We start from the raw sequence: 20,015 nt of genomic DNA on the forward strand, positions 1-20,015 counted from the left end.
ATTTATAGAATGATTGTTTTAAATTTTAATGTTTCAATTTTCTCTTTGTCCTATTCATGAGGTCTATTCATTTATAGAAAAGAATGATTTGAAAATTATATTATTTTGGTATGTACAATATTTCTAAAGTATTGAAATAGGTAGCACTTGAAAGTAGTGTTCCTAGGGGGCAGCTAGGTAGCAAATAGGTGGTACAGTGGATAGAGCGACAGTCCTGAAGTCAGTAGGACCTAAGTTCAAATCTGCCCTGGGACACTCAACATTTCCCAGCTGTGTGACCCTGAGCAAGTCATTTAACCCCAATTGCTTCAGCAAAAAAAAAAGAAAGTAGTGTTCCTAAATATTTCAAGTCTTGACTCTTATATGTTTTGGTTGTTATTCAATTTCACTGTCTGGTGAAAAAGAGGTTTTCCAAAACAAATGCAAACTTTCATTCACATTGTCAGATTCCAACTTATTCTAACTTGAATTAATAAGGCTTTGTTGCCACTAATGCGTATTTTTTTATCCTTCATCATATATGCAACCTGTGGAATTTTGAAGGTATTGCTTGTCTGAAAGGGGGAAAAAAGGTGAGGTAATTAAAAAAAACTTATTTTCAAATAATATCAAGGTTAATATACACACCTTAATTGCCTTCCATTTACACATAACAGTCAAATTTAGAGAAAATACATTTCTTAATTCTTCCTCACTCTCCTTTTTGAATCTAAATTATGATCTTTATGTCTGAAGATTCACATTTCACTTTCTTCTGACCAATAAATACAAAAAGATATATAAATAATAGAACCAAAAAAGTTTGACACTTGAGAAAAAATTCTACCTAATGTAAAGAAGAGAGATTGGGAGCATGGGTGACCACAGTTCAATGAGGAAGGCAAAAGTATAGTTTCCCTAGGAATAGGAAAGATTAGGAAATCTTGAATTACTGGGTTTTTAAGCTTACCAACCTATTAAAAGCTTTTTTTATAGCCATGCTCCCAGTTCCTTTAGTCAAGAGAACAATGTCAAATGTTACAAGATTTTTTGTCAAGAACTTACCAAAAAAATAAAGAATAGTGAGAGTTCCTTGATTTCTTTGAAAAAATACTGCTAGATTTAAAAAAAAAAAAAAAACCACCCTAATAGTAGTTCTCAGTATGATTTAAGGTCCTTCTTTCTATATTGAAATGTTTGTTGATAGTTACTTTTGTAATTAAACGAAGAAAACTATATTTTTTAAAATGATCACTCAAATTATAATTTCATTGAATACCGTTACTTTAGATAGTAGTTTATTTATTTGAATACTCTACTTATGAATTCCACTAAGTAGCAAACCCAAGAGAAAGTGAGTTAATTTTTGCTGCCCCCCTGTGTTGTGAAAAAGTAATAACCTGCTAATAGCTGCTTCCTAGTCTCACTTTGAACCTCATTTATTCCTTTTTTCCATATTTATAATAAACAATTCAATTTCCTTTCCATAGTACAAAAGATGAGCCTGCATTTGGTGTTCAATTGTTTTTTTTGTTTATTAGGTTTTTGTTTTGTTTATGCGTATTTCAAAGTAAAATTTGTCTATTACAAAACTTTGTGAAAATATTTTTATGTGGAAGAGTTGATTTCAGCACTTCAAAGAATGACATCAAATCAAAACAATACAATAAAACCTATTTCTTTGGCTTATGTTATTCACATAAACTCTGACCACAATATTCAGACTTAAATAATACTGTTACCACATTAAGACCTGTTCCTATAAGAAACAGAACTGCCATAACTTCCAGTGAATTTTTATATATACTTTCGGTACATTGCTTATTATGTTGCCAAAACAATTACAATTACAAAATACAAAGTTATCTTTCTTTATATAAAGTGGTGTGTAAATGGAACCATATTTTAAGTACACTAAGGATGTTTTTTATTTAAAGAAAACTTAAGGTAAATTCTTAAAGCATATAATTACTACTAATTATATCAATTTATATAGATATAGAAATAGATAGCTATGGATATATATATTTCAGTTTAGATGCTATGGTCACAATCTGAAATACTTAGAGACAGGATTAATGCTGGGAATTGAAAAGGCTATTTTTAGTTTATATTGCTATAACTTGTGAATACTTTCAAGTATATTTGTAATGGGTAACATATCTTATTTTTTTTGCATAAGCATCTTTTCACTGTATTTCTTTCTGATAGAGAAGAGGGGAAGTGTCATTCCATCAGGAATATTCTTCTGCCTTAGGGGAAGGGTAACAAGACAAACTCTAGGGTGTAGGGGACTGACTTTTTTATGGGGTGGGCGGTGGTCTCTATAAACATTTTAAAATGCATCCTAACATTCATGAGCTCAGGAGAGGCATGTTGATTTTAAAATGTTAGAAAATTCATGATCCCATCCATGTAAGATATAATGATTTATTGATAGATTTAGAATAATAAATAGAGAAGAGATACTTATCAAATTTGCTTACTGTTCAATCAATATAATTAAAGAATCCTTTGTAATGTTCAGGAGGGGTAGATGGGGCTTCAAGCCACTTGGTAGGAGCACAAGTTATTCTCAATAATGTGAGAGGTACAATTGACTTTTGCTTGATAGTTATCCCTGATTGGTATCACAGGTATTCAAGTCTAAAAAGGATTCAGGCAGAATGTACAACAATGCTCTTATATCCCAAAAGAATAGAGAGAAGGTGGACAATTGTAGAATCCACCAGTTCAGACTTTGTATGCAGCTATTGAGGATATCTCCTAAGGTCCAAGCCAAAAATTGCCAAGGAAGCCAGGACAGTAAAGTATTCCTCTCTCAAACAACCCATAGGCTCTGGTTTCCAGGCTATGGTCAACTGCATGGTTAGTTGAAAGATCTAGAAGTCAGTATAATTTCTTAATCTCCTAAAAAATGGGAGGGTAGTTATGAGTAACTACTAGCCAGGGTCTGATTGGTTTTATATCAGTATCTTTAAGGTAAGAAACTGTGCTAAAGAGCCGGATTATGATATCCTGGAGGTCAGAATTAGAGTTTCTTATCAGTAGTTGGATGGTTTTCCCAATCATCAATAGAATGGGGATGGGACTTAGAAGGAAATGGTTGGATTGCCCATTTTGTCCTTGGGAGAATATGGAAGGCTCTTAGGGTCACTAATCAGTGGGTGGGTATCATAGTACTATGGAGAAGGTACATTAATTCTCTGAAAGGGTAGGCAGGATTGTAAGGTCCTCTGAGGACTCCCAGGTTGTCTCTCCAGATATTTCCATCCACTTCCTTTCTTTTCACTCTCTTCCTAAGTGTCAATAGTTTTACTCTGACCTAATCAATTCAAATGCTCTCTCCCAAGTTATCAGGGATATCTTAAATGCCAAATCTAATGACATTTTTCTGGATGCTTAACCTTCTTGATATCTCCATAACCATGATACTGTTGATCATGATCTCTTCCTTTATTCTCTTCTCTCTGGGTTTGTATGACCTTATCTGCTGTTATACATTCAATTATTATCTCTGTTGATGTCTCCCTATTTATCTAGCCCTAATCCTGGACTTGCATTTCCAAATGCCTATAAAACATCTCAAATTGGATGTTTCAGAGACATTAAACTAAACTTAAACACATCCAAAACTTTAGTCCAAACTTTACCCCACTCTGAACTTCCCTATTTCTTTTGAGATCATTACTATCTTCCCAGTTAACCAGGCTTACAATCTGGTGATTTTCTCTGAACTCAAAACTTTAAAACTCAGAAAGCCAACAAATAAATCTCAAATTAGTATAATATAGGAAATCTCAAAAATAAGAGGAGAAAAAGAAAATTTAATTAGAAAACAAAAATGCATAAAACTCAAACAAAACAGAAAGTTGATTCTTTGAAAAGAGTGATATAATTTGTATATTATTAGCCCAACCTGATTAAAAATTAAAGGGAAAAAATAAAATTAACAAACTAAAAAATAAGGTGAATTCACAACAAAGAAATAAAAATAATTATCACAGCCTCCTATAAATAGTTATGTGAGCAAAATTAAGGATTCAAAAGAAAGGATTAGCTAAAAAATAATGAACTATTTAAATTAATGAGACCAAGGGAAATTTAACCTGCTGTAAAGGTACTTCCAAAAATTTTTTTTAAAAAACCCTTCTCTTCACCCCCTGACACAAGTAGACATTCAGAACAATTCTATCAAACTTGAAAGCATAAATAATACTTGCACTACACAAATTATTCTACAAAATTGAGAAAGACAGATAGTTATTCTTAGACTCTTCCTAGTCTGAAACTGATCCATCTGCTTCCATGGATCCACAACTAAAAGAGTCCATTAATGAAAAGAAAGAAGGTACAGTGCCCCAGTCTCTTGGGACCTGCAATGTTTTAAATTCTAAACTAAATATCAGTGAAAAAATCACAATTTCACAAGAATTGATGGGAAAATTTGAAAGCAGTTTGAATAAAATTAGGTTTAACTCAACATCTAATAACATAAACTATAATAAACTCAGAATGGATAAGTGAGCTAAATGTTGAAGGTTATGTCATTTAAAAATGAGAGAAGAAACAGATCCATCTCTCTACCTTTTCATTGGCTTTATCCCATGCTTTCTCACTTCCCCATTACAAAATCCCTCTTTCTTAAAAACAGCTAATGTACTGCCCTCTTCATGAAAGCTTTCTTGTTCCTCTTAACCTCTGGTGTCTTCCTCCTCAAACTAACAAAGGCTGGTGAGACTATTTAGACTGGAAAAGAGATAACTTAAGGGGGATATAAATAGCCTTAATAATAGCTAATATTTATATTTAAGGTTTATAAAGCATTTTATATAATTTATACATTTATATATTTACTGTGAGCATATAAGCTTATATTATAAATGTTATATCCCTAATATATATTTTTTCTTTATAGTCTTACAACAACTCTGTGAAGCAGGCAATATAGATATTATTACCTCCATTTCACAGTTGAAGAGACAGAGGTTCAGAGAGATTAAATGGATTATCCATGGTTACATGGATTCTGATACAGGTTCAAAAACAGAATTCAAAGAAAGGCTTCTGCTTGTCATAGACAGATGGGTAGACAGATACATACATACATACATACATACATACATTCAGACACATAGAAAGATACATCCATGGATAGACACATGCATTGATACATATACCAGTTTAATAGCATACATATACATACCTAAATAGATATATACATAGGAAGACATACTTAGGTAAATATATATATAGATATAGATATATAGACATGTATAGACAGATAGATGATACAGAGAGAGAGAAAGAGAAAGAGAGAGAGATGTCTCTACATATAAGTAGAGATATATGTGCATATATGTATTATCATCATTTCCCAAGAATTTGAAAGGGTAGAGCATGGAGGAATCTTTCAATTTGCTCTGCAGAACTAGTAAAAACCGGAAGAAAATGGTGAATGCTACAAATTTTAGCTCTACCAAAAAAGAAAAGCTTCCTTTCAAACAGAGCTGGCTAATGTAGAACGAACTGACTAGTCTATTCTACTTTTCAAGGTAGGTGATTACTTATCATACATATTATATAGGTGATCCTTGGTCAGTTGCCAATGATGATTTGTGTGTATGCACATGCATATTGTTCTAGTGGTCTGTTTCAGCCCTGATGGTCTGGTGATCTACCTCATACATGCAAAATACCTCCAAAAGAGTGATTTCCAAAATTTATTCAGAAATGCTACTCATTTTAACCACACACACACATACACATACACACACACACAAAATCTCCCACTGTATACTTTTTATAGAATAATCTATATAAATAATTTTAAATATCCAATAAATTTGTGACATTCAAATAGTTCATCTTTGACACTTATTTTCATATTTATCACATATGAAATAATAATGGTGATGGAATTTTTCAGTGCCAAATTTCTCAAAATGTAACATCATTAATAAAAAAGTTTTCCTCGTAACAACTAGAGTAAAAAAAAAAAAGGCCTATTTTAAAATAAGATGTAACAAACAGTATTTAAGATTTGAATCACTCATTATTCACACTTAGCCAAAACTTAATACATTTTTTGCTTAAATGTATGTTTTAATATATGATTACAGGAAAAACTAATTAACAATTATTTCTAAGATAAAGTTGGATGAAGTATATATTTTGTCCATGGCAGACTGGTTCCTTATCCATTCATATTTAAAAATATCTAAGTCTTTAAAATAAAATGAAAATTGCTTCTCTGTACTGTTCAAATGCCTAATTTGATTTCATTTGTAGAATAGGTTATTTTTAAATAAGAAAACTATTAAAATATTTTATACATTTTTTGTAAATGATCTAACTTTTCCATAAAACTAATAATTTTGTCCTTTTGCATCAGAGTTTAATTTAAAGACTTTTTATTACAGACTTTAAAGTAATATATTTAACATCAGTTTTTCCAAAAAACACAATAATTGGGGAGGGAATTTGTTATAAAAGAATTTTCTTAATCATTGTTACTATCACAAAGGAAAAACACACAATTTCTTTTATTTCAAATACTATTACAACAGAAGGGAAAGAGACCCATGTGTGCAGAAATGTTTGTGGCAACCCTTTTTGTAGTGGCTAGAAACTGGAAATTGAATGGATGCCCATCAGTTGGAGAATGGTTGAATAAACTGTGTTATATGATGTTGGAATCCTCACTAACTGCTAACTAATTAGAGTTGATCTAATCTTACAAGAAGATGTTTTGGGCAGAACCTGAAACAAGGTACTAAGTAGAACTAATTAATACAAGGCTTGTGTTCACACCTTTACTCATTGGAGTTCAATGAGTTCACACCTCCCTTGAAGCTCGTTGGGCCAGAGAGCACTATGGGAGAAAACCCATAATCCCATTCTCTCAGAAGAGTCAGATAAAAGGCCAGCGATGAAGGTTCTATGGCAGAATACATTATTTCCTCTTGGCTGGCTGGTCGCAGAAGAAAGTTCAGCTGGACTCGAGAGGAGCGACTCTGGTGGCAGACGAAGGGTTTTCAGAGGATAAAGCTACGAGTGGAGAGTTCAGTGGACAACCAGATTCATCTTCATCTCACACCACTGTAGTTGGTGGCTGGGCTCCCCGGAAGGAGTCAAGAGAGACATTCCATCTCTGTGTTGGTTGGAGGCAGAAGAAAGCAGAGGCAGAGGCTGAAGGACAGAACCTTTGGATTTGGAGACATCCGAAGGGCTCTAAGCCTCTAAATCGGCTGTGCTTTGAGAAGAACAAGAATTCCAACGTTTGGATTCTAAAAATATGAATGTTATGGAATATTATTGTTCTGTACAAAATGACCAGCAGGATGAATACAGAGAGGATTGGAGAGACTTACATGAACTGATGCTAAGTGAAATGAGCAGAACCAGGAGATCATTATACACTTCAACAACAATACTATATGATGATCAATTCTGATGGATGTGACTCTCTTCAACAATGAGATGAACCAAATCAGTTCCAATTATTCAGTAATGAAGAGAACTAGCTACACCCAGTGAAAGAACACTGGGAAATGAGTGTGGACCATAAGATAGCATTTCCATTCCTTCTGTTATTGTCTGCTTGCATTTTTGTTTTCCTTCTCAGGTTATTTTTATCTTCTTTCTAAATCCGATTTTTCTGTATAAATATGTATACATATGTTGTATTTAACATATATTATAACATGTTTAACATGTATGGTACTGCCTGCCATCTAAGGAAGGGGGTGGAGAGAGGAAGGAGAAAAGTTGCAACAAAAGTGTTTGCAAGGGACAATATTGAAAAATTACTCATGCATATGTTCTGTCAATTAAATGCTAGAATAAAAAAAAAAAACATATGCCACAACTTGTTCAGCTATTCCTTAATTGATGGGCATCTATTTTTGTACAAGTAGATCTGTTTTCTTTTTTTATCTCTTTGGGATGCATACCAGTAGTAGTATTGCTGGATTAAAGGGTGTACATGGTTTTATAGCTCTATGTGTAGTTTTAAATTGTTCTCTTGAATGGTTAAAGCAGTTCACAACTCTACTAACAGTGTATTAGTGTGTCAATTTTTCCAAATCCTCTTCAACATTTGTCATTTTCCTTTTCTGTCACATTAGTCAATTTGATAAGTGTGAGATTATATATGAGATGTTTTAATTTTCATTTATTCAATTAGTATTGCTTTTAAAGCATTTTCAAGTGTAAGTATTGATAGTTTTGATGTTTCCTCCTTTCCTCACTCATCAAAATCAAAGTATCAAATCTAAATGTGCCAGCGTAACTCTGGCAGATTCCATAGTCTTATTTGTTATGTTTATCTTCAGTAAAACAACTTTTATTTGCATTACAAATAGATATATTTGGTTTAGTTATGAATAGCTCTTAATGAGTTTTTACTTGTAGATAAGATCTTTCTTAATGGGAAGATCTATAAGTGGATATAATGTTCTTAATTAGCTATAGGAAAAAGAGAGAATCTGAAAGAAATGTGTTCAGTAACAAACGAGTATCCTAACATACAAACTAACAAACATTATTGAATGTTTTTTCTCACATCTCCCAACTAAAAAAGGTAGTGTGATCTGTAATCTAGAAGCAAAGATTATTACATTCTTACCCCTCCTATTCCTCAAATTTTCATTTGTCCAGTATCATACTCTCCCAGAAGTATAACAGTTCTCCATAGTCCCATCTCTCAGATGTCCACCATTTTCATAGAAAAAGCAAACTGTATATTATAATTTGAATTTCGTGTTCAATAAAACATTTTACATATAGCCCAATAAACTACATCAACTAGTACCTGTCGCACGGAAACACTCTTTGCAAATATATCCATCATATTCTTGGCGAAACTTCTATGATGAAATATAATACATTGTTAGCAAATGACTATTAATACCTTGATTATAATGTCATGATATGAAAATATTGGTGAAGCCTTAATCTCTGTTGCAATATGCTTTTGAAGATTTTATGATGTCTTTTGCTTTTTTATATACCACACCCCATTCCCTATTCATGACTCTCTGTTACAACGAAGTAAAACAGAAAATAGATTAAGGAGCAATATGTTGATTTAGTAAGCATAAACCTTGTAAATGACTTTATTTTTACTCCCCTACCATAAGCTTTCCTTCTGTGATGCCCACAGTATTTTCCCCCTCCATGTTTTCAGGGATAGAGGGAATAAACACTGGCTTTAATTGATCAGTAGGAACTGGCCTGTGAGATCTAGCTCCTTGAAAGCTAATCAGGTCTGAGCTTTGTCCTTAGAAAATTAGAGGAGGTGAGTGGAAGAGGAGGAGGGAGGGTAGCATATTTGATTACTGCTGATACTTTGAATACTGATGATAAAGGAGAAAAACCTCTTGCTGGGCAACTGTTAACCTTTCAGGATTGAATCTTTGTGACTTGGGGGTACATGCAGAGGAAGAGGAATGGAGTAACATAAATGCTGAGATTTAAGCTGGGTACAAGGCTGTTAATTGAATATATTAATGAGTTTTAGCAGCTGTGAGCTATTTTGGTCTGGGAGGAGACTGATTAATATTTACAGGAGAGACCTTAGTAATGTTTTCAAGAATTGGTTCTTGGGGCACTAGGGACCGAGGATTTCCCGGGGCTAGCAGGCCTAGAAGTCTAGATTAGAGATAGACTAAAGGGTCAGAGGAAGACAAACAGCTCTGCCAGAAAGCCCAAAAGGCAGTCAGGGAAAGAATGAGAGGTTCAGGAGCAAATGGAGCTAAAAGTCAGCAGGAGGGTCAGATTGCTCAGGCTGCAGGAGTTATCACACTTAGTGCAGAATCTTTTTTCTGTCATGGCAAACCTAATCACATCACCCAGTCCTGAAGTCAAAATCCTCATGGGTGGGCAGAACCAGTGTAAAGCAAAACAAAGTTCCAAAGACTCCAGGCAACAGGGAATTAAATTGCCAATAGGCAGGTTAGAAAATGGGGAGAGGGGAAGAGCAAGGTTATCTCTCCAAATCCCTCCTTAGATATTTGCTAGCTGTACAACTCATTTAATCTCTTTATGCTTTAGTTTCTTTGTCTGTCAAATGAGAAGGTCAGGTTAAAGCCCTCTAAAATCTCTTACTGCTGATGCTAAGACCCCTTCCCCCTTCCTGATCTCACAATGCGAGTTTCTTCATTTGGAGTATGAACATTCTCAAAATGTGTCTCCAAGATTCCAACCACTACCCCAACTATTTATTCACAGAGGAAGAAAGAGGCTCCTTTCAATGTCTATGCAGAGAATATTTTATTCAATAGCTAATTGTTTAAAGACTCAAATCATTGGGTCTCAGTTTTAAATCTGGAAAAAAATCCAAAGGTCATGTAGCTTAATTTGCTCATTTTATAGACAAGAAAACAATTTTTTTTAGATGTATACCCTGAAGATAATTCGCTAGCTTGCTACAGATGGGATTTTTGGTGATTTTTCAGTTCCTAGAAGATCTGGAATGAAAATTTTAGTTGATCAGGGGCAAATTATAGGTCAGATATTTGACTTGTGGCATAAATATGAAAGAATGCCCTTGTCTAGTAGATCCTAAATACAGCCAGAAATGTCTCCAATGCTCTGAGCAGAGTATAATGTAAAACTTCCCAGCTAGCTGTTATGTGGCTAACTATATAAAGGATATTGTCCTATAAAGTTATTTATGATTATAAGTTAAGAAGCCTTGTGAAATTCATATACAAGTAAATCTATAGGATGCAATTTGAGATAAGAATGAGGCAGTTAGGGGTACAGTGGATAGAGTGTTAGGCTTGGAGTCAGGAAAATCTGAGTTCAGATCCAGCTTCAAACACTTACTAGTTATGTGATGCTAGACAAATCACTTAACTCTGCCTCTGTTTCCTCATCGTGAAAAGAGCAGGAGAAAGAAATGGCAAATCACTTCAACCTCAAATGGGATCCGTGAAGAGTTGGACATGACTTGAAGTAATTGAATAATGAGATAAGAATGGAGCAGCCTCTAAGAAAAGTCCCAAGACAATTTGGCTCTTATTTTATTCTCTCAATCAATTATGATATTTCAATCCCCCAAAGCAAAAATCTTCCCCCAGATGGGGAAAGATACCATTTCAGAAGTAGATCTCCAGCAAACATGAAAACAAAGATTGAATCACTAAGAAAGCTGCTGTGTTTTTTTGTTTTGTTTTGTTTTGTTTTATTTTTGTTTGTGTCCTCCCCCCTCCCCCACCATGGACAAGTGACAGATATTGGTAAGACGCCTAGATCCATCCACTGGGATCTACCCACTGGGAAACTGAACATGTACGAGAGTCATGTTTCACTTGAAGGTTTGACTTAATTTGGAACATGAATCCTTGCAGGTATAGATGGGGGGGAGGGAGGAAATGTAAAATAAATTTGTGTGCATTGTGCCTTATCCATACTAAGGAGAGTCTAGCATCTCATTATTGTGTATTTCTTAAAGGTAGGAAGGAATGACCTTGGAAAATGTGTCTAATATGCTCACCCAAGAGCTTTGAGTTAAAAGCTTCATCTCCTAAAACAGAGGTAAATGGAAAGAGCTTTCAGATTTGAATCTCATGGCTGCAAAATACAACCTGTGTCATAACTTAGGCAAATTACATATCTTTGCTCAAGCTCTGTTTCTTTATCTGTAAACTGAATGCATTAGACCAAATGAATTTTAAGGTTTCTTCTGCTCTAAATCTTAAGGATTCTAAAATATTACAAAGACACTAAAGAGTAGGGAAAAAAAGAAAAAGACTTAAGCAAGATCATCCAGAAGGTGTATTTATTCCCACTTTGTGGGATTCTCCAGTGCCTTTAGAGGGTCAGAAGAATCTCTCATTGACTCATGCCCCAACCAGTTGTGTTCTCCCAGTTTTAGGGATCCACACCCTTTAGATTCATTTAATCCTTAATAGTTCAGTTAACTTTTACAAAGGAATATATTCTTCAAATGTATAAGAACAAACATATTCTCCTCAACACTTATGGGAATAATCTCTCTCTCTCTGTCTGTCTCTCTTTCTCTCTCTCTCTGTCTCTCTCTCTCTCTCTCTCTCTCTCTCTCTCTCTCTCTCTCTCTCACACACACACACACACACACACACACACAGAGAGAGAGAGAGAGAGAGAGAGAGAGAGAGAGAGAGAATAATTTAGTTTTTATATAGTGTTAGTCTCACCAAATCCCAATCCCAAACCTCTCTATGGGCTTGTTTCTTGAAACCCTGGCTTCTCAGGACTTCTCTGCTGGGATAATACCTATATATGACTGGGAATCTTGGACTCCAAGGTTTCTATAAGTCAGACTCTCACATCTGGGACTTCACTTTTCATAATAGAACTGAAGAAGATAAATGAAACACATTTAGGTGTTTCCCAAGGTCCCAATATCTAAAGAAAATCCAGGTTATCTTTCTTTGCCCTTCTTAGGACATGGTGCCCAGGCTGTGAGTGAACAATACCTTCGCCTCTGGATGCCTCTGAAAAAATGAGAGCAAATGTACTTCTCTCATCTAGATTTTAAAATCCAGGCAGTTGTGGCCACATAACCAATGGAAACAGGTGAGCACATAGTAGGTCACCACAAGCTATCTTCTCCTATATTGTTATTTCCATGCCCTGGACGACTTCCCAAATCCAATTATAGGAGTTCCTTCAATGGTTACTGAATTATTCTAGTAATATCCAACTCTCCAAGACTTTATTTTGGGTTTTCTTGACAAAGATACTGGAGGGTTTACCATTCCTTTCTCCAGCTCATTTTACAGAAGAAGAAACTGAGGCAAACAGTTTGGCCCAGTGTCACATAGCTAGTGTCTGAGACTAGATCTGAACTTAGGGTGATGAGTCCACCTGAATCTAAGTCTGACATTGTATTATTCACTGATGTCTGCAATTAGTAGTAGCCTCAAAAGTTGTGCTGTGATGAACTACCTGTTTCAATTATCTAATCTAAAACATCTACTCTAGTTGGCTACATTCATGTATTTTAAGTTATAAATTACTTACACAAAAGCAGTAAATTATATTATTTAATTTGCTTATACATTTGGCAGTATAATTTTTTGTTCTTTCTCAAGGTCTAGAATGAAATCTAACAGCAGTTTGATTTTCAATAAAGATCTTGCTCATGAGCCAGCCAAGTTGACCTAAGGAATTATTGATGTCATAATTTAATTAAGATTTTAAATAATATAATCTAAAACAAATTGCATGCCATTTATGCAGTATTCATATGTACTTATTGAGTCATAATTATATATCCAGCATTATGATAGATATTAAGGTAACAAGTCTCATTTATGTAATATCAATCAATCAATAACATTCAATAAGTATCTATTACATGTCAAGCACTGGGGATATAAAAAAGAGGCAAAAGATAGCCCCTGCCTTCAAAGAGCTTACAGTCTAGTGAAGCAGATGACGTGCACACAAGTATATACAAAGCAAACTCTATACAGGATAAATAGGATATAATTAAGAGGGGAAAGGAGCTAGAATTAAGAGCAATTAAAAAGAGCTTCCTGAAAAAATGTGAATTTTGTTGTTCAGTCATTTCAGTTGTGTTCAACTCTTTGTCCCCATTTGGATTTGGGTTTTGTTGTTGTTGTTGTTGCTGTTTTTGTTGTTTTTGTTTTTTGGCAAAGATATTGGAGCGGTCTGCTATTTCCTTCTCCAGCTCATTTTATAGAGAAAACAGGCAAACAAGATTAAATGTCCAGGATCACATTATCTGAAGCCATTCTGGACATGAGTCCACCTAATTCCAATCCCAATGCTTTATCCAGTATGTCACCTAATTGAAAGATGATCATTTAGCTGGGACTTGAAGTCAGTGAAGTTAAATTTAAAGCTTTCCAAACTAATAAACCTGGAAGACAGGGACAGTAGAATTATTCTTGTTTTATCAATGAGCTTCATGGGAAATAAATGACTGACTTGCTGAGAGCCACACAAAATGTCTCAAAGTTCAAATTTGAACCCATTTTTGATTCAAAAAGCTGCCATGCTCTTTCTGACATGTCTGCTCCTCTTTATAAAAGAAAAAGACATCACTGGTACCTTCAAAGAACTCACAATCTAATTGGGAATACTGGCAATACACACAGAAAGCATTTAAATATGTATGTTTAATTCTTTAACTATCCAAATGTATTTTAGAAAAGAGAAATCATTATGGGCTCGGGTAGGTGGAGGATGAACTGGGACTACAGCATTTTGAAAATTGATATGAACAGAGGAAAACAAAAAGCAATTTTTTGTTGTTTTGTTTTGTTTCATCTTAAAAGAATATAAGCCAAAGTCCTTGAAGTCCTAATTCTAGTCATATGTCTCTAATTCACCCAAACACCTGGTTTCTCTATTCAGCTGTGATCCAGGAGCTTTTTTGTGGCCTACATACAAATTAATATATACAAGCACAGCTGCTTATCATAGACACCTAAGAAAATAACATTTCTTTACAAACAATGTCCATTTGATATATTTCCTTAGAACTATTAAATCCTCAGAACTAGGCACATAGGAGGCTCTCAAAAAGTGTTTATTGCCACTGATATTGAAATCAGAATCTTATTTCTTTCCTAGACATATATTGGCTTCCTGACAGATTTTGAATTTTGATTTTTCCCTTCAGTCCGTCATTCCCAGGCTTTTTTTTTTATTGCTGTCACTTCCATTCCATGGAAGCAAGGGGAGGAGATATTGTTTACTACCTTGTTGTCTTACATACAACCCCCAAATATACAGAATTTTTCCCAATCAAGAATTTTATCAGCTTCCCTAGCATCTTTCCTACCAAAAAAAAAAAAAAAAAAAAAAGCAGCAACATGTTAATGTGGCTTTGATTTGCAAGAAGGATTGAAAGAGATTACATTTTGATAAGATTCAATTTGTATTCTGAATGGAATTATATACAAGGACATTACTTATAATGAGGCATAACACATACCAGAGAGGCAGCACAGATTGATGAAATGACTAGAGGTTACTAGCTCACACTTCAGGATTGAGAGATTTCAACCTCAAAACATTCACAAATTATAGGCAAATGGAAGGCAGAGGAAGGAAAGAACAAAAAAATTTCATCTGAAATTATTTTTTGCTGGACATGACCAAGTGAGGGAGAAGCAATATTTCTAGGAGAATATATGCTTTAGTATGTATCATGAGTGTAAAACTGCAATAAGAATTGTGTGTTCCCTTATGGGAAGAAGAAAGTAGGAGGGAAGAGAGAACCCTCTATCACAGATTTAATTGGAAGTTTTTCTGCTGTTTATTTGATCAATAGCCCTTGAAGAAAAAGATTCTTATAAAGGTGTTGTGGTTCTTGGTTATCTCTATAGCCAGGAATAATTTTATGTGTTTGTAGTTTAAGGGTTATATCAATCACTTAATCAATAAACATTTATTAAGCTAAATGCTGAGAATACGAAAAGAGGAAAAGTCTTTGCCCTCGAGGAGCTCATAATCAAATGAAAAAGAAAACTTGTAAACATACATGAAAACAAGCTATATACAAAATAAATGGGAAATAATTGACAGATAGAAGGCCATAGAATTAAGAGTTAGTTAGAGTCCCTATAGGCAGTGGGATTTTAATTAGAATTTAAAGGATTTCAGGGAGGTCAGTAGTTAGAGAGGAGAAGGGAGAATTATAGCAATGGGGGACAGCCAGAGAAAAGGCCTGGAGCCAAGAGAGAGAGTGTCTTGTTCATGGAACATCCCTTAATTCTTTTCACTGGATCAAAAAGTACATGTCAGGGGTAAGGTGTAAGAAAACAGGAAAGATAAGCGGGAGATATAAGATATATATTATATTTAAGCTATAAAAGGCTTTAAATGCCAAAAAAAAAAAAGAGCATTTTGTATTTGCTTCTGGAGGCAAAAGGGAGCCATTGGAGTTTATAAGTAGAGGAATGAAATGATCAGATCTGCATTTTAGGAAAAACACTTTAGGGACTGAATGGAGGAAGGATTGGCTTGGAGGGAAACTTGAGGCAAGCAAACACCAGAACACAATTGCAATAGTCCAGCAAGGTGATGAGGTGATGGAAGGAGCTGATAAGAACCTGCACTGGAACAATGACAGCTTCATTCAAGAGAGATTTTTTAAAAAGCCAAATTGATACGCTTTAGCATCATCTTGAATAATGGAGGTGAAAGATACTGAGGATACCACAATGACTCCTGGGTTTTAATCTTGCCAGACTAGAAGGATAAAGTTGCCCTCTAGAGTAATAGGAAGGTATGGTAAGGAGGAAGGAGTAGGAGAAAAGATATTTATATACACTTATTTGTAACTTGTATGCTCCAGAACAGGCTTAGGATCACAGTTGAGCCAAATTAGGGAGACCAGGTGTACCTTTATACTTAAAAAATTGTACAGGAGAATTTCACAGCTTCATATACTGTCCTTGATGTCTTTGAAGTATATATACTTTTTTAAAATTAAATCTCTCACACTATTCATATAGAAAAGATAAAGAGGTGCAGACTAATATAATTAAGTGGCTTTTTAAAAGGTTGAATAGCCACAAGCAAAGAATATTCATTAATGGTTGGAAGTCAACTTAGAATATGATCTCCAATGAAGTGCCTATGGCTGTAGGCCCTGTGCTTTTAACAGTTGTATAAATAATTTGCTTCACCATACATTGAAAAATGCTACCCATACCCAGAAAAAGAACCGATTATGTCTGAATACAGATTAAATTGTACTTTTTTTACATAATTTTTGAGGGTTTTTTAAGGGGGATTTATGTTTTCTTTTGTAATTTTTGTGGAAATATTTTGCATAATTTCACATGTGGCCTTCTTAATAGGAGCTAGAATTGAGGGAGCATAAAGAGAATCTGGATCTTGAAGTTTTAAAAACAAATGTAAAAAAATATTTTACATGTAACTGGAAAAAATAAAAGTATTAAATAAAAATAATAATTTGCATCACATTTCCAGATGACACAAATATGAGAGAGCTAGCTAAAATATAAGAACGTAGAACTGTTATGCAAAGATAACTTGACAAGTGAGAACCTTGGGATAAATTTTAGCCCTTCTTACTTCCAGTTTCTCTTTTTTAATTATTTCTTCTTAATTCTATATAGTTTACTTTCTGTATATTTATTGACATATTGTCCTCTCCATTCAGTTGTAAGTTACTTGAGGGCAGGGACTATTTTTTGCCTATTTTTTAATCCCCACAGTGCCTGGCATATAGTAGGTGCTTAATAAATGCTTATTGATTGATTGAAATTCAATAATAAAATATTTAATGAGGATCAATATTAAAGTCTGATACTTGGGGTCAGGAAATTAACTTCACAAATCCTAGAAGAAAGTCATATGTAGAAGTTTTCCTGAGAAGAATCTGGGAGTTATATCAGAATTCAGAGTCCATATGAATCAGTAGTTTGATACGAGGGTCAAAGAAGTTAACATGATCTTGTAGCATATTAAGAAAGGAAGAACTGCCAAAAATAAGAAAGCAAAGTTAGTGATATTCTGCCTTGGTCAGACCATATAGGAAGTGTTGTATTCTCTCCTAGATGAAACATTTTTGATTGATAACCTAGAGAGAGTTAAGTCAAGCAGGAGAAGAAAGGACTGTATGTTTTATGAGGGATGTGGATCAGCTGAAGGAACTGAAAATTTTAAATTTAGAGAAAGCTCAGGTTATTACATAGCCTCTTCCTTTATGAAACTAAAAAGCTTTTGTGTGGAAAATGCATTGTTTGAGTCCAGAGACCAGATATTGGAGAGAGATGTGGGAGTTTCCACGAGTCAAATATAGGTCTAGATAAAAACTTCTAAACAGTGAGAGCTTCTCTATAGTGGCTAAAAGTAGCTTCCTCCTCCCTGAAAGTTTCTAATAAAAACTGGGTGATCAATCACTTGCCAAATGGGTCATGGAGAGGAATTTTTCCAGGCACAAATTAGATCCAGAAGTTAATGAGATCTCAATTAACTATAAAATTCTGGGATTCTATGAATTAGAAGACAATAATCATCCTTCAGCACCAAATGTAAATTGTATGTTTTTCTTCACATTCGTGTCATTTAAATGTCCACTCTTTCCACTGCTAATGTATATGTGCTCTTGGTTTGTGAGTAAAAATAGTTGCTATTTTTTCAATCAATCAATCAAGAGTTTACTAAACATCTGCTACTTGTTACATATTAGAAATACAAGTACAAGGAATGAAACAATCCCTAGTTACAACTTTATATTGGGTCAAAAGGTACAAGCAATTTAATAACTGTTTGAGTATAATGTATTCTAAAGTTTTAAAGATCTAAAGTTACTACACTATTTCAGCAAATGACTTTTGTCTTGAAGTAATCAGATATTCTGATGAGAAAAGTAAACATCAACAGAGGCTCACGAGCTATGTTTTTCAATGCATATAGACTCACAGAGTATTTGGGTTGACTTTGCCTGGAGAGAGCCACTGAATAATGACACAGATGAATGTTGTTTTGAAGTCCTACAGCATTAACATCCAGTTAGCTCCCATTCCAAAGCTGCATTCCCAGGTGTTACAAGTAGATGTCAGAAATTTTAATTAATTTTCTTGTTTTAATATCTCCTGAACAACTTGTGTTTTTTAAAATTCCTTCTTTTGGCCTCACTGTGAAATGGTATAAAATATATGTATAAATACGTTAACATACATCTCTAATATATACACATACACATACATTCACATACATCTCGAATGATCTTCATTGCTGACTAAAGGTTTTCTTTGTTACTTGGGATTAATATGCCTAAGAAAGAGCCAATTTAAAATTATTTTCATCTTAAGTAATTTACCTTTGGTTCAGTAGATAGAATGCCAGGTTTGGGGTCATAAACCCTCCTCAGAGAGTTCAAATAAGGCTTCAGACACTTATTGTATGACTCTGAGTAAATCATTTAAGCCTTTTTGCCTCAGTTGCCTCATCTGTAAAATTAGCTGGAGAAAGAAATGGCAAACACTACAACATCTTTGTCAAGAATATCCCAAATGAGCTCACATAAAATGACACTCAATTGAAAAATGATTAGACAACAATTCACATTTGAAATCAATCACCTCTCCTTCTATTTAGTGACTAATAGCTTCTTGAATGATAGCAGATAGATGTTTGTTTAAATTTTAAGCTTTTGCAAAGTACTTCATATGCATTATTCTATTTTGTCCTCACAGCAATCCTCTAACATAGGTCCTATTACTATTTCTATTTTATAGAGGAGAATAATTGTAATGCCTCCATTTCCCTGAATTATTTTGCCTCAGTTTCCCTGACTTATTATACCCTGATTGGCTGCCCCCCTTTTTGGCCATTAGAACTGAGAGAATTGGGGTCTTGAAGCTCTAGCCACTCTCACATTCCAAAGAGTCATAAAACTCCAGATGACTTATCTCAAATGCCTGGTTATCTCCTGCCTCAGACTCCTATCTCCTGCTCCATCTTTTTGACCCCCAACTTGTCAGAATCAAAAAGTTATGGTCCTTTCCTGGAATTTCCACTCACATAGTTCTCTGCCCATCCTTGCCTTTGTTTCCCTGATAGCTGGAGGTCTATAAAAGTCTCTGGAATTACTGGCTGGGTGCTGGATGCTTTAAGACTAGCCAGCCAGCTAGTATGGCTAGCCCAAATTCTCCACTATTAAAATATTTAAAAAATCTCTGTTTTGCCTCAGTTTCTCCTGCTTTACATAAGAAGATTGAGAAAGGTTAAGTAATTTGCAGAATTTGTATCCAGGTTGTAACTAACTCCAAGTTAGTTCTCTCCCAAGTCCCATCCCATGTCACATTTCTTAGTTACCTGAATAAAGTAAAAAAAATGCAAGGGCATTATTATGCTTTGAATGTGTTTTTTTTGGCTCAAGTCTGCAATCTAGGCCAACATATTCTTTATTTATTTGGGTTTCCAACATAAAACAACATTTACTACGGGATTTGAAAGAGATTTAGGACTACTTTAATGCCAACAGATGAACCCTGAAATTCCCTCTTCAAATGCACATTAATTATAAATAA

This window comes from Antechinus flavipes, chromosome 5, assembly GCF_016432865.1.
Source record: "Antechinus flavipes isolate AdamAnt ecotype Samford, QLD, Australia chromosome 5, AdamAnt_v2, whole genome shotgun sequence".
In the NCBI taxonomy this organism is placed as follows: Eukaryota; Metazoa; Chordata; class Mammalia; order Dasyuromorphia; family Dasyuridae; genus Antechinus; species Antechinus flavipes.